This window comes from Triturus cristatus, chromosome 5_2 (genome assembly GCF_964204655.1).
Source record: "Triturus cristatus chromosome 5_2, aTriCri1.1, whole genome shotgun sequence".
NCBI classification, from domain to species: domain Eukaryota; kingdom Metazoa; phylum Chordata; class Amphibia; order Caudata; family Salamandridae; genus Triturus; species Triturus cristatus.
In genome coordinates, this window is record NC_140588.1 from 577752452 (window position 1) to 577765478 (window position 13027).

The 13027-nt window shown below is 53.5% G+C and overlaps 7 non-coding genes across 7 annotated transcripts; 6 read left to right on the plus strand and 1 right to left on the minus strand.

The window, feature by feature from the left end:
• The first annotated feature begins 72 nt into the window (after window positions 1-72).
• On the plus strand, window positions 73-155 carry TRNAL-UAA (transfer RNA leucine (anticodon UAA)). The gene has a single exon. It is a non-coding gene; the product is annotated as a tRNA-Leu (tRNA).
• A 2131-nt stretch (window positions 156-2286) lies between these two features.
• Window positions 2287-2369, plus strand: TRNAL-UAA (transfer RNA leucine (anticodon UAA)). Its single transcript has one exon. It is a non-coding gene; the product is annotated as a tRNA-Leu (tRNA).
• A 2143-nt stretch (window positions 2370-4512) lies between these two features.
• Window positions 4513-4595, plus strand: TRNAL-UAA (transfer RNA leucine (anticodon UAA)). Its single transcript has one exon. It is a non-coding gene; the product is annotated as a tRNA-Leu (tRNA).
• A 2143-nt stretch (window positions 4596-6738) lies between these two features.
• Window positions 6739-6821, plus strand: TRNAL-UAA (transfer RNA leucine (anticodon UAA)). The gene has a single exon. It is a non-coding gene; the product is annotated as a tRNA-Leu (tRNA).
• Window positions 6822-8643: 1822 nt separating this feature from the next.
• TRNAE-UUC (transfer RNA glutamic acid (anticodon UUC)) lies at window positions 8644-8715 on the minus strand. Its single transcript has one exon. It is a non-coding gene; the product is annotated as a tRNA-Glu (tRNA).
• Window positions 8716-8958: 243 nt separating this feature from the next.
• On the plus strand, window positions 8959-9041 carry TRNAL-UAA (transfer RNA leucine (anticodon UAA)). Its single transcript has one exon. It is a non-coding gene; the product is annotated as a tRNA-Leu (tRNA).
• A 2137-nt stretch (window positions 9042-11178) lies between these two features.
• On the plus strand, window positions 11179-11261 carry TRNAL-UAA (transfer RNA leucine (anticodon UAA)). The gene has a single exon. It is a non-coding gene; the product is annotated as a tRNA-Leu (tRNA).
• The last annotated feature ends 1766 nt before the right edge of the window (window positions 11262-13027 follow it).

Consider the following 13027-nt stretch of genomic DNA (forward strand, 5'->3'; position numbering starts at 1 on the left):
CTCTTGCTGGACAGCCTGCGCTGGAGCAGCCAGCATGAAAAGGGAGCTAAGTAAGGCAGGGCCTAGGGTCTCACCAGGGTGGCCGAGTGGTTAAGGCGTTGGACTTAAGATCCAATGGACAGTTGTCCGCATGGGTTCGAGCCCCATCCCTGGTATGGGTTTTCAGCGGGTGTGTAGGAACTTGCAGATGCTTTTGTAAAGCATTTTCCTCTGCCCTCCTCACCCTCCCAGTGCCCTTCCTTAACAGTCCCAATTCACGTCTCAGCTGTGGGGTCTGCTGCTACTCTGCACTTAGCATGGATGCTTCCCAAAGCAATGCAGTGCCACCTACGCAGAGCCCCTGCTTAGAGAAATACACCTCCTATGTCTTTTCCCACTGAAGGGAGCAGGAGGAAGTACTTGCTTCCTGGGGAACATGGGCCTGCCACTGGAATTTGTTAACCCGCCTCTTGCGGATTTCTCCCCTTTCTTTGATTTACACCTGCAGGCTCTCCCTTGCCATCGGAGCAGGATCTGCTGATGCAGGCCCGGCTGGATCAAATGTGCAAAGGCTTGTCCCCAGGCCTCGGGAAAAAATTGAGCAGAGATTCCCGCCTCCGCCTCCTCTTGCCTTCCGAACGGGCTTCCAAAGGGGCAATGCCCTGACGGGTCCCCCACGCCCCATCCTGCCCATGCCCACACCCCTGTATATGAGGGTGACCCATGTCCCTCACCCTACATGCTCGAACGGAAGACACGTGTGTCCTGAGGGGAGCGCCAGACAGGCATTTCTCCGGCCAGGCAGACCCCTGCAGCACCCGTTAAGCTCCAAAGCCTGTACATTCCCAAGATGCCACTGGTCACTATGCAAATCAGACAGCCCTGGCCACACCCTCTCCGCCGCTGGGCTCTGCTGCTTTCGGTACGTGCAGCTCAGCTTTTTCTTACCCTGAACCAGACTTCCGTTTCAGCAAAAAGGTGGGTTGCAGTGGGTCCGGGATGCCATTTGGAGACAAAGCCTGCGGCCCTGTCAAAGATGACTTCCTGCCGCACAACATGTGGTCAGAAGCCTACGAAAAGAAGCGCACCTCGGAATACAGAATCTCACTTCCTCAAGAGCCTTGCACAAGAGATTTTCCTCCCGCCGAGGAAAGCAACTCAAAGGGAACCTTGCGAAAATCAAATTAGGAGCCAGATTGCGGGATGCTAGGCAAACTGTTTGTCAGAAAAGCAAATTCATTTTGAGAAGCCCTGACCTGCGGGAAGGAAAAGCATTCAAGGGCAGAAGAAGGACTGTTCCCTGACCGGGAATCGAACCCAGGCCGCGGCAGTGAGAGCGCCAAATCCTAACCACTAGACCACCAGGGAACCCACAGCCATACAGCAAAAGTTCCTACACTGCTCTCCTAGTGACAAAGCTCATGGGGGCTGAAAGCATATTTTATTCTACAGCGAATATGAATCAGAACTTGAAAAAACACTCATGATTCCACCAGACTGTTTGTCACTTCCAAGCACAGGCCATCCCCTCCCCCGTGCTACTGAACCGACGAATTCCTGTACAATCGGGATCCCCGGGAAATCACAAGAGGGACACCTAGTGGCCGCTGATAGCTCAAAGACAGCTGGTACACCTTCTCACACCTACCTCGTTATTCAGCTTGCTGGAAGAATACATTGCGAATGACCGATTCAAGAGTGCAAGGGAGAAGAGTGCTCCAAAGTAGATGTATACATCGCAGCCGGGTTTTCCAGCAATTTACCTTTCTGATGAGCTGGTACTGCACTTTACGCCCACATAGAGCACCTGACTGGGTGGGGGACTGCGTGCGCATGAAGGTGGCTGAGGGCAATGGGAGCAAAGCAACCTGGGACACAGGGGACCCAGCCCCTTTCCTCTGCTTTCGTCTATAGGTCGGGGTGCCTTTTTAAGGACCTTCGATTAAAAAAAGCTGAGCTGCGTGGACAAATTACGCACGTCTTAGAGGGATCTTCCCTGACCGGGAATCGAACCCGGGCCGCGGCGGTGAAAGCGCCAAATCCTAGCCACTAGACCACCAGGGAGGAGATGCTCTTGTGAGCCTGCCTTGCTCACTTCCTTATTGTGACTAAGCTAACTCCACTGTATAGATTGCCCATAAAGTACGAGTGGGGAAAAGTTAGGTGTCACACAGCGTGTTTGTCATAAGCAATTACCTTTATCCTCCTGCAAAAGCCTTTTTACTCTGCAATCACCTCTTGCTGGACAGCCTGCGCTGGAGCAGCCAGCATGAAAAGGGAGCTGAGTAAGGCAGGGCCTAGGGTCTCACCAGGGTGGCCGAGTGGTTAAGGCGTTGGACTTAAGATCCAATGGACAGTTGTCCGCATGGGTTCGAGCCCCATCCCTGGTATGGGTTTTCAGCGGGTGTGTAGGAACTTGCAGATGCTTTTGTAAAGCATTTTCCTCTGCCCTCCTCACCCTCCCAGTGCCCTTCCTTAACAGTCCCAATTCACGTCTCAGCTGTGGGGTCTGCTGCTACTCTGCACTTAGCATGGATGCTTCCCAAAGCAATGCAGTGCCACCTACGCAGAGCCCCTGCTTAGAGAAATACACCTCCTATGTCTTTTCCCACTGAAGGGAGCAGGAGGAAGTACTTGCTTCCTGGGGAACATGGGCCTGCCACTGGAATTTGTTAACCCGCCTCTTGCGGATTTCTCCCCTTTCTTTGATTTACACCTGCAGGCTCTCCCTTGCCATCGGAGCAGGATCTGCTGATGCAGGCCCGGCTGGATCAAATGTGCAAAGGCTTGTCCCCAGGCCTCGGGAAAAAATTGAGCAGAGATTCCCGCCTCCGCCTCCGCCTCCTCTTGCCTTCCGAACGGGCTTCCAAACGGGCAATGCCCTGACGGGTCCCCCACGCCCCATCCTGCCCATGCCCACACCCCTGTATATGAGGGTGACCCATGTCCCTCACCCTCCATGCTCGAACGGAAGACACGTGTGTCCTGAGGGGAGCGCCAGACAGGCATTTCTCCGGCCAGGCAGACCCCTGCAGCACCCGTTAAGCTCCAAAGCCTGTACATTCCCAAGATGCCACTGGTCACTATGCAAATCAGACAGCCCTGGCCACACCCTCTCCGCCGCTGGGCTCTGCTGCTTTCGGTACGTGCAGCTCAGCTTTTTCTTACCCTGAACCAGACTTCCGTTTCAGCAAAAAGGTGGGTTGCAGTGGGTCCGGGATGCCATTTGGAGACAAAGCCTGCGGCCCTGTCAAAGATGACTTCCTGCCGCACAACATGTGGTCAGAAGCCTACGAAAAGAAGCGCACCTCGGAATACAGAATCTCACTTCCTCAAGAGCCTTGCACAAGAGATTTTCCTCCCGCCGAGGAAAGCAACTCAAAGGGAACCTTGCGAAAATCAAATTAGGAGCCAGATTGCGGGATGCTAGGCAAACTGTTTGTCAGAAAAGCAAATTCATTTTGAGAAGCCCTGACCTGCGGGAAGGAAAAGCATTCAAGGGCAGAAGAAGGACTGTTCCCTGACCGGGAATCGAACCCAGGCCGCGGCGGTGAGAGCGCCAAATCCTAACCACTAGACCACCAGGGAACCCACAGCCATACAGCAAAAGTTCCTACACTGCTCTCCTAGTGACAAAGCTCATGGGGGCTGAAAGCATATTTTATTCTACAGCGAATATGAATCAGAACTTGAAAAAACACTCATGATTCCACCAGACTGTTTGTCACTTCCAAGCACAGGCCATCCCCTCCCCCGTGCTACTGAACCGACGAATTCCTGTACAATCGGGATCCCCGGGAAATCACAAGAGGGACACCTAGTGGCCGCTGATAGCTCAAAGACAGCTGGTACACCTTCTCACACCTACCTCGTTATTCAGCTTGCTGGAAGAATACATTGCGAATGACCGATTCAAGAGTGCAAGGGAGAAGAGTGCTCCAAAGTAGATGTATACATCGCAGCCGGGTTTTCCAGCAATTTACCTTTCTGATGAGCTGGTACTGCACTTTACGCCCACATAGAGCACCTGACTGGGTGGGGGACTGCGTGCGCATGAAGGTGGCTGAGGGCAATGGGAGCAAAGCAACCTGGGACACAGGGGACCCAGCCCCTTTCCTCTGCTTTCGTCTATAGGTCGGGGTGCCTTTTTAAGGACCTTCGATTAAAAAAAGCTGAGCTGCGTGGACAAATTACGCACGTCTACGTCTTAGAGGGATCTTCCCTGACCGGGAATCGAACCCGGGCCGCGGCGGTGAAAGCGCCAAATCCTAGCCACTAGACCACCAGGGAGGAGATGCTCTTGTGAGCCTGCCTTGCTCACTTCCTTATTGTGACTAAGCTAACTCCACTGTATAGATTGCCCATAAAGTACGAGTGGGGAAAAGTTAGGTGTCACACAGCGTGTTTGTCATAAGCAATTACCTTTATCCTCCTGCAAAAGCCTTTTTACTCTGCAATCACCTCTTGCTGGACAGCCTGCGCTGGAGCAGCCAGCATGAAAAGGGAGCTGAGTAAGGCAGGGCCTAGGGTCTCACCAGGGTGGCCGAGTGGTTAAGGCGTTGGACTTAAGATCCAATGGACAGTTGTCCGCATGGGTTCGAGCCCCATCCCTGGTATGGGTTTTCAGCGGGTGTGTAGGAACTTGCAGATGCTTTTGTAAAGCATTTTCCTCTGCCCTCCTCACCCTCCCAGTGCCCTTCCTTAACAGTCCCAATTCACGTCTCAGCTGTGGGGTCTGCTGCTACTCTGCACTTAGCATGGATGCTTCCCAAAGCAATGCAGTGCCACCTACGCAGAGCCCCTGCTTAGAGAAATACACCTCCTATGTCTTTTCCCACTGAAGGGAGCAGGAGGAAGTACTTGCTTCCTGGGGAACATGGGCCTGCCACTGGAATTTGTTAACCCGCCTCTTGCGGATTTCTCCCCTTACTTTGATTTACACCTGCAGGCTCTCCCTTGCCATCGGAGCAGGATCTGCTGATGCAGGCCCGGCTGGATCAAATGTGCAAAGGCTTGTCCCCAGGCCTCGGGAAAAAATTGAGCAGAGATTCCCGCCTCCGCCTCCGCCTCCTCTTGCCTTCCGAACGGGCTTCCAAACGGGCAATGCCCTGACGGGTCCCCCACGCCCCATCCTGCCCATGCCCACACCCCTGTATATGAGGGTGACCCATGTCCCTCACCCTCCATGCTCGAACGGAAGACACGTGTGTCCTGAGGGGAGCGCCAGACAGGCATTTCTCCGGCCAGGCAGACCCCTGCAGCACCCGTTAAGCTCCAAAGCCTGTACATTCCCAAGATGCCACTGGTCACTATGCAAATCAGACAGCCCTGGCCACACCCTCTCCGCCGCTGGGCTCTGCTGCTTTCGGTACGTGCAGCTCAGCTTTCTATTACCCTGAACCAGACTTCCGTTTCAGCAAAAAGGTGGGTTGCAGTGCGTCCGGGATGCCATTTGGAGATAAAGCCTGCGGCCCTGTCAAAGATGACTTCCTGCCGCACACCATGTGGTCAGAAGCCTACGAAAAGAAGCGCACCTCGGAATACAGAATCTCACTTCCTCAAGAGCCTTGCACAAGAGATTTTCCTCCCGCCGAGGAAAGCAACTCAAAGGGAACCTTGCGAAAATCAAATTAGGAGCCAGATTGCGGGATGCTAGGCAAACTGTTTGTCAGAAAAGCAAATTCATTTTGAGAAGCCCTGACCTGCGGGAAGGAAAAGCATTCAAGGGCAGAAGAAGGACTGTTCCCTGACCGGGAATCGAACCCAGGCCGCGGCGGTGAGAGCGCCGAATCCTAACCACTAGACCACCAGGGAACCCACAGCCATACTGCAAAAGTTCCTACACTGCTCTCCTAGTGACAAAGCTCATGGGGGCTGAAAGCATATTTTATTCTACAGCGAATATGAATCAGAACTTGAAAAAACACTCATGATTCCACCAGACTGTTTGTCACTTCCAAGCACAGGCCATCCCCTCCCCCGTGCTACTGAACCGACGAATTCCTGTACAATCGGGATCCCCGGGAAATCAGAAGAGGGACACCTAGTGGCCGCTGATAGCTCAAAGACAGCTGGTACACCTTCTCACACCTACCTCGTTATTCAGCTTGCTGGAAGAATACATTGCGAATGACCGATTCAAGAGTGCAAGGGAGAAGAGTGCTCCAAAGTAGATGTATACATCGCAGCCGGGTTTTCCAGCAATTTACCTTTCTGATGAGCTGGTACTGCACTTTACGCCCACATAGAGCACCTGACTGGGTGGGGGACTGCGTGCGCATGAAGGTGGCTGAGGGCAATGGGAGCAAAGCAACCTGGGACACAGGGGACCCAGCCCCTTTCCTCTGCTTTCGTCTATAGGTCGGGGTGCCTTTTTAAGGACCTTCGATTAAAAAAAGCTGAGCTGCGTGGACAAATTACGCACGTCTACGTCTTAGAGGGATCTTCCCTGACCGGGAATCGAACCCGGGCCGCGGCGGTGAAAGCGCCAAATCCTAGCCACTAGACCACCAGGGAGGAGATGCTCTTGTGAGCCTGCCTTGCTCACTTCCTTATTGTGACTAAGCTAACTCCACTGTATAGATTGCCCATAAAGTACGAGTGGGGAAAAGTTAGGTGTCACACAGTGTGTTTGTCATAAGCAATTACCTTTATCCTCCTGCAAAAGCCTTTTTACTCTGCAATCACCTCTTGCTGGACAGCCTGCGCTGGAGCAGCCAGCATGAAAAGGGAGCTGAGTAAGGCAGGGCCTAGGGTCTCACCAGGGTGGCCGAGTGGTTAAGGCGTTGGACTTAAGATCCAATGGACAGTTGTCCGCATGGGTTCGAGCCCCATCCCTGGTATGGGTTTTCAGCGGGTGTGTAGGAACTTGCAGATGCTTTTGTAAAGCATTTTCCTCTGCCCTCCTCACCCTCCCAGTGCCCTTCCTTAACAGTCCCAATTCACGTCTCAGCTGTGGGGTCTGCTGCTACTCTGCACTTAGCATGGATGCTTCCCAAAGCAATGCAGTGCCACCTACGCAGAGCCCCTGCTTAGAGAAATACACCTCCTATGTCTTTTCCCACTGAAGGGAGCAGGAGGAAGTACTTGCTTCCTGGGGAACATGGGCCTGCCACTGGAATTTGTTAACCCGCCTCTTGCGGATTTCTCCCCTTTCTTTGATTTACACCTGCAGGCTCTCCCTTGCCATCGGAGCAGGATCTGCTGATGCAGGCCCGGCAGGATCAAATGTGCAAAGGCTTGTCCCCAGGCCTCGGGAAAAAATTGAGCAGAGATTCCCACCTCCGCCTCCTCTTGCCTTCCGAACGGGCTTCCAAACGGGCAATGCCCTGACGGGTCCCCCACGCCCCATCCTGCCCATGCCCACACCCCTGTATATGAGGGTGACCCATGTCCCTCACCCTCCATGCTCGAACGGAAGACACGTGTGTCCTGAGGGGAGCGCCAGACAGGCATTTCTCCGGCCAGGCAGACCCCTGCAGCACCCGTTAGGCTCCAAAGCCTGTACATTCCCAAGATGCCACTGGTCACTATGCAAATCAGACAGCCCTGGCCACACCCTCTCCGCCGCTGGGCTCTGCTGCTTTCGGTACGTGCAGCTCAGCTTTTTCTTACCCTGAACCAGACTTCCGTTTCAGCAAAAAGGTGGGTTGCAGTGGGTCCGGGATGCCATTTGGAGACAAAGCCTGCGGCCCTGTCAAAGATGACTTCCTGCCGCACACCATGTGGTCAGAAGCCTACGAAAAGAAGCGCACCTCGGAATACAGAATCTCACTTCCTCAAGAGCCTTGCACAAGAGATTTTCCTCCCGCCGAGGAAAGCAACTCAAAGGGAACCTTGCGAAAATCAAATTAGGAGCCAGATTGCGGGATGCTAGGCAAACTGTTTGTCAGAAAAGCAAATTCATTTTGAGAAGCCCTGACCTGCGGGAAGGAAAAGCATTCAAGGGCAGAAGAAGGACAGTTTCCTGACCGGGAATCGAACCCGGGCCGCGGCGGTGAGAGCGCCGAATCCTAACCACTAGACCACCAGGGAACCCACAGCCATACAGCAAAAGTTCCTACACTGCTCTCCTAGTGACAAAGCTCATGGGGGCTGAAAGCATATTTTATTCTACAGCGAATATGAATCAGAACTTGAAAAAACACTCATGATTCCACCAGACTGTTTGTCACTTCCAAGCACAGGCCATCCCCTCCCCCGTGCCACTGAACCGACGAATTCCTGTACAATCGGGATCCCCGGGAAATCACAAGAGGGACACCTAGTGGCCGCTGATAGCTCAAAGACAGCTGGTACACCTTCTCACACCTACCTCGTTATTCAGCTTGCTGGAAGAATACATTGCGAATGACCGATTCAAGAGTGCAAGGGAGAAGAGTGCTCCAAAGTAGATGTATACATCGCAGCCGGGTTTTCCAGCAATTTACCTTTCTGATGAGCTGGTACTGCACTTTACGCCCACATAGAGCACCTGACTGGGTGGGGGACTGCGTGTGCATGAAGGTGGCTGAGGGCAATGGGAGCAAAGCAACCTGGGACACAGGGGACCCAGCCCCTTTCCTCTGCTTTCGTCTATAGGTCGGGGTGCCTTTTTAAGGACCTTCGATTAAAAAAAGCTGAGCTGCGTGGACAAATTACGCACGTCTACGTCTTAGAGGGATCTTCCCTGACCGGGAATCGAACCCGGGCCGCGGCGGTGAAAGCGCCGAATCCTAGCCACTAGACCACCAGGGAGGAGATGCTCTTGTGAGCCTGCCTTGCTCACTTCCTTATTGTGACTAAGCTAACTCCACTGTATAGATTGCCCATAAAGTACGAGTGGGGAAAAGTTAGGTGTCACACAGTGTGTTTGTCATAAGCAATTACCTTTATCCTCCTGCAAAAGCCTTTTTACTCTGCAATCACCTCTTGCTGGACAGCCTGCGCGGGAGCAGCCAGCATGAAAAGGGAGCTGAGTAAGGCAGGGCCTAGGGTCTCACCAGGGTGGCCGAGTGGTTAAGGCGTTGGACTTAAGATCCAATGGACAGTTGTCCGCATGGGTTCGAGCCCCATCCCTGGTATGGGTTTTCAGCGGGTGTGTAGGAACTTGCAGATGCTTTTTTAAAGCATTTTCCTCTGCCCTCCTCACCCTCCCAGTGCCCTTCCTTAACAGTCCCAATTCACGTCTCAGCTGTGGGGTCTGCTGCTACTCTGCACTTAGCATGGATGCTTCCCAAAGCAATGCAGTGCCACCTACGCAGAGCCCCTGCTTAGGGAAATACACCTCCTATGTCTTTTCCCACTGAAGGGAGCAGGAGGAAGTACTTGCTTCCTGGGGAACATGGGCCTGCCACTGGAATTTGTTAACCCGCCTCTTGCGGATTTCTCCCCTTTCTTTGATTTACACCTGCAGGCTCTCCCTTGCCATCGGAGCAGGATCTGCTGATGCAGGCCCGGCTGGATCAAATGTGCAAAGGCTTGTCCCCAGGCCTCGGGAAAAAATTGAGCAGAGATTCCCGCCTCCGCCTCCTCTTGCCTTCCGAACGGGCTTCCAAACGGGCAATGCCCTGACGGGTCCCCCACGCCCCATCCTGCCCATGCCCACACCCCTGTATATGAGGGTGACCCATGTCCCTCACCCTCCATGCTCGAACGGAAGACACGTGTGTCCTGAGGGGAGCGCCAGACAGGCATTTCTCCGGCCAGGCAGACCCCTGCAGCACCCGTTAAGCTCCAAAGCCTGTACATTCCCAAGATGCCACTGGTCACTATGCAAATCAGACAGCCCTGGCCACACCCTCTCCGCCGCTGGGCTCTGCTGCTTTCGGTACGTGCAGCTCAGCTTTCTATTACCCTGAACCAGACTTCCGTTTCAGCAAAAAGGTGGGTTGCAGTGCGTCCGGGATGCCATTTGGAGATAAAGCCTGCGGCCCTGTCAAAGATGACTTCCTGCCGCACACCATGTGGTCAGAAGCCTACGAAAAGAAGCGCACCTCGGAATACAGAATCTCACTTCCTCAAGAGCCTTGCACAAGAGATTTTCCTCGCGCCGAGGAAAGCAACTCAAAGGGAACCTTGCGAAAATCAAATTAGGAGCCAGATTGCGGGATGCTAGGCAAACTGTTTGTCAGAAAAGCAAATTCATTTTGAGAAGCCCTGACCTGCGGGAAGGAAAAGCATTCAAGGGCAGAAGAAGGACTGTTCCCTGACCGGGAATCGAACCCAGGCCGCGGCGGTGAGAGCGCCGAATCCTAACCACTAGACCACCAGGGAACCCACAGCCATACTGCAAAAGTTCCTACACTGCTCTCCTAGTGACAAAGCTCATGGGGGCTGAAAGCATATTTTATTCTACAGCGAATATGAATCAGAACTTGAAAAAACACTCATGATTCCACCAGACTGTTTGTCACTTCCAAGCACAGGCCATCCCCTCCCCCGTGCTACTGAACCGACGAATTCCTGTACAATCGGGATCCCCGGGAAATCACAAGAGGGACACCTAGTGGCCGCTGATAGCTCAAAGACAGCTGGTACACCTTCTCACACCTACCTCGTTATTCAGCTTGCTGGAAGAATACATTGCGAATGACCGATTCAAGAGTGCAAGGGAGAAGAGTGCTCCAAAGTAGATGTATACATCGCAGCCGGGTTTTCCAGCAATTTACCTTTCTGATGAGCTGGTACTGCACTTTACGCCCACATAGAGCACCTGACTGGGTGGGGGACTGCGTGCGCATGAAGGTGGCTGAGGGCAATGGGAGCAAAGCAACCTGGGACACAGGGGACCCAGCCCCTTTCCTCTGCTTTCGTCTATAGGTCGGGGTGCCTTTTTAAGGACCTTCGATTAAAAAAAGCTGAGCTGCGTGGACAAATTACGCACGTCTACGTCTTAGAGGGATCTTCCCTGACCGGGAATCGAACCCCGGCCGCGGCGGTGAAAGCGCCAAATCCTAGCCACTAGACCACCAGGGAGGAGATGCTCTTGTGAGCCTGCCTTGCTCACTTCCTTATTGTGACTAAGCTAACTCCACTGTATAGATTGCCCATAAAGTACGAGTGGGGAAAAGTTAGGTGTCACACAGTGTGTTTGTCATAAGCAATTACCTTTATCCTCCTGCAAAAGCCTTTTTACTCTGCAATCACCTCTTGCTGGACAGCCTGCGCTGGAGCAGCCAGCATGAAAAGGGAGCTGAGTAAGGCAGGGCCTAGGGTCTCACCAGGGTGGCCGAGTGGTTAAGGCGTTGGACTTAAGATCCAATGGACAGTTGTCCGCATGGGTTCGAGCCCCATCCCTGGTATGGGTTTTCAGCGGGTGTGTAGGAACTTGCAGATGCTTTTGTAAAGCATTTTCCTCTGCCCTCCTCACCCTCCCAGTGCCCTTCCTTAACAGTCCCAATTCACGTCTCAGCTGTGGGGTCTGCTGCTACTCTGCACTTAGCATGGATGCTTCCCAAAGCAATGCAGTGCCACCTACGCAGAGCCCCTGCTTAGAGAAATACACCTCCTATGTCTTTTCCCACTGAAGGGAGCAGGAGGAAGTACTTGCTTCCTGGGGAACATGGGCCTGCCACTGGAATTTGTTAACCCGCCTCTTGCGGATTTCTCCCCTTTCTTTGATTTACACCTGCAGGCTCTCCCTTGCCATCGGAGCAGGATCTGCTGATGCAGGCCCGGCTGGATCAAATGTGCAAAGGCTTGTCCCCAGGCCTCGGGAAAAAATTGAGCAGAGATTCCCGCCTCCGCCTCCGCCTCCTCTTGCCTTCCGAACGGGCTTCCAAACGGGCAATGCCCTGACGGGTCCCCCACGCCCCATCCTGCCCATGCCCACACCCCTGTATATGAGGGTGACCCATGTCCCTCACCCTCCATGCTCGAACGGAAGACACGTGTGTCCTGAGGGGAGCGCCAGACAGGCATTTCTCCGGCCAGGCAGACCCCTGCAGCACCCGTTAAGCTCCAAAGCCTGTACATTCCCAAGATGCCACTGGTCACTATGCAAATCAGACAGCCCTGGCCACACCCTCTCCGCCGCTGGGCTCTGCTGCTTTCGGTACGTGCAGCTCAGCTTTCTATTACCCTGAACCAGACTTCCGTTTCAGCAAAAAGGTGGGTTGCAGTGCGTCCGGGATGCCATTTGGAGATAAAGCCTGCGGCCCTGTCAAAGATGACTTCCTGCCGCACACCATGTGGTCAGAAGCCTACGAAAAGAAGCGCACCTCGGAATACAGAATCTCACTTCCTCAAGAGCCTTGCACAAGAGATTTTCCTCCCGCCGAGGAAAGCAACTCAAAGGGAACCTTGCGAAAATCAAATTAGGAGCCAGATTGCGGGATGCTAGGCAAACTGTTTGTCAGAAAAGCAAATTCATTTTGAGAAGCCCTGACCTGCGGGAAGGAAAAGCATTCAAGGGCAGAAGAAGGACTGTTCCCTGACCGGGAATCGAACCCAGGCCGCGGCGGTGAGAGCGCCGAATCCTAACCACTAGACCACCAGGGAACCCACAGCCATACTGCAAAAGTTCCTACACTGCTCTCCTAGTGACAAAGCTCATGGGGGCTGAAAGCATATTTTATTCTACAGCGAATATGAATCAGAACTTGAAAAAACACTCATGATTCCACCAGACTGTTTGTCACTTCCAAGCACAGGCCATCCCCTCCCCCGTGCTACTGAACCGACGAATTCCTGTACAATCGGGATCCCCGGGAAATCAGAAGAGGGACACCTAGTGGCCGCTGATAGCTCAAAGACAGCTGGTACACCTTCTCACACCTACCTCGTTATTCAGCTTGCTGGAAGAATACATTGCGAATGACCGATTCAAGAGTGCAAGGGAGAAGAGTGCTCCAAAGTAGATGTATACATCGCAGCCGGGTTTTCCAGCAATTTACCTTTCTGATGAGCTGGTACTGCACTTTACGCCCACATAGAGCACCTGACTGGGTGGGGGACTGCGTGCGCATGAAGGTGGCTGAGGGCAATGGGAGCAAAGCAACCTGGGACACAGGGGACCCAGCCCCTTTCCTCTGCTTTCGTCTATAGGTCGGGGTGCCTTTTTAAGGAC